We start from the raw sequence: 2,500 nt of genomic DNA on the forward strand, positions 1-2,500 counted from the left end.
GATGATAATGATAATAATAATAATAATAATAATAATAATAATAACAATGATAATAACAATGACAATAATGATAATGATAAAAACCCCAATGCTATTACCAATCATCGGAAATTCTTCTTTTCTTATTGTCCTTCCTTATATACAAAACAAAACAAAAATACATTGATAAAGAAAAAAAAATAAAAGAGTAAAAATTCCCAAAGACCTAAAATTCCTCACTTCCATTTTCGTCTCCTTCCTTCCCCTCTTACGAAATAGAAAGAAAAAGAGAGAAAAAAAAAAGGAAAATCACCCACACTGCAACCCTCTTTTCCCAGAAGGGCCTTCCCGCCCAGCCTTCGAATGACCAGCGGCGGTGACGTAACAGGTCGATTTAGGTGTTTCTTAAGAGGTCAAGCGATGGTTTCCGGGCTTCGAATCGCGTCGCTTGTGTTCGGAAAGTGTGCCGTTATTTTCTCTCTGGGATTCTTTTATTTTTTATTTATTTATTTTTTTTTCGCTTTTTTTTTTTTTTTTTTGAGAAAGTCTTTTTTATTTTTTATTTTATTTATTTTTTTTTCTTTTTTTTTTGAATTTTAGGATATGTGTATGATATATGTTTGCGTTTTTTTATGTGTGTGTGTGTGTGTGTGTGTGCACAAATATTCATATACATACGAATCAAATGATATTCTCTTTATTCACAATCAAATACGAATGAAAGAAACAAAAAAGGAACGTCCATCACAAGTAACAAGCGAGAGTACGACACAGTAAAACGCGGCGAAAAAAATAAATAAATAAAAAAATATAAAAGGATAAGAGATGAAAAATAAAGTAATAAAATAAAAAATATATATATATATCTATAACGCACGATGCACTTTTGACTAGCTCTGAAATCCGTACATCTTTATTATCTTTTTCTATCTAATCATTTGTTTATTTGAGGGGGAGCAACTGGAGAAGCAGATATAAATTTTGAAGATATCTCCCTTATTTCTTTCTTGAAGAAAACCGAGGAGAGTGAATGCCACCTTTTTTCCTGTTTTATAGTTTTCAAAATATCGAATATACATCAACACTAACAAACAAACAAACAAACAGAATAACGATTTTTTATTGTTTAAATCTTTATAACCGTGACTGAAGGTTTGTGAGAGTACCAACGACCTTTTTTTTTTTGGTCCTATCTACCCCATAAAATTTTACGACACTTAAAATCTAGTTTACTGCTGGCCATCGAAATTATCCTATTCGCAATATAATTCGAGGGTGCAGTTTTTTTTCACCTTAGAGTTTGTTGTGAGGATTTTGCAATTTGTCCGTGTAAAATGGTCTTTACTTTCTTTACTTGTTTTTTTATTCTTATTGTTTGCTTGCTTGTTTGTCTCCCTGCTACTGGCTACCATCCGATTCATTAAAATCGACTTTGTTATATAACTGTTACATAACTGTTACTTTTTTTTCTTTTCTTTTTTTAACATCTGATCGAAAATCATCCAATGAAATTGACTGTGCAAGAAGATAACCGAAAAGGGACCTTACAACTTTCAACCATTGCAGTTTATATTTCCCCCGTCTGAGACTGAAAATGCGATGTCTGAATATTGATAATTGTGGTAATTGGAATAGTGTTTAAAAATAGAAGAGGAAAACGTTGAATTCTGATTTCCAATTTTCAAACCTTTAGAACTATTTTCAAAAGAAAATGGTACCTGAATTTCTCCCTTTATAGTACTTAAGCACGTATCTACTCGAACCCTGATTCTCTCTCTCTCTCTCTCTCTCTCTCTCTCTCTCTCTCTCTCTCTCTCTCTCTCTCTCTCTCTCTCTCTCTCTCTCTCTCTCCTCTCTCTCCCCTCCCCCCTCTCTCTCTCCTCTCTCTCTCTCTCTCTCTCCTCTCTCTCTCTCTCCTCTCCCCCCCCCCCCCTCTCTCTCTCTCTCTCTCTCTCTCTCTCCCTCTCTCTCTCTCTCTCTCTCTCTCCTCCCCCCCCCCTCTCTCCTCCTCTCTCTCTCTCTCTCTCTCTCTCTCTCTCTCTCTCTCTCTCTCTCTCTCTCTCTCTCTCTCTCTCTCTCTCTCTCTCTCTCTCTCTCTCTCTCTCCACAGACGCGCCCGCACACAGTACCACACACACACAAACACATTCACTTATCCACTCACTCACTCGCTCACCTACTCATTCACTCATTAATTCCTTCATTTTTTTTCAGATTCGACCTCCATCCCAAAGGGAACTGTGTTGTGAAATATATCTTGAGCTATTTCACAATACAGTCCATTGGCCCCGTCCTCGCCAATGGCTGTGGTCGTCAACCTTCTTTGCTGATATTATTTATCTCTTAATTCCTTCATTCACTTAATTACTCATCCATCTCTCTCTCTCTCTCTCTCTCTCTCTCTCTCTCTCTCTCTCTCTCTCTCTCTCTCTCTCTCTCTCTCTCTCTCTCTCTCTCTCTCTCTCTCTTTCTTTCTCTCTCTCTCTCCCTCGCTCGCTCTTACCTTTTTCTTGACTCTGCA

Source organism: Penaeus japonicus, unplaced genomic scaffold (genome assembly GCF_977035675.1).
Source record: "Penaeus japonicus unplaced genomic scaffold, GWHDUDI00000001_assembly GWHDUDI00000009, whole genome shotgun sequence".
NCBI classification, from domain to species: Eukaryota; Metazoa; Arthropoda; class Malacostraca; order Decapoda; family Penaeidae; genus Penaeus; species Penaeus japonicus.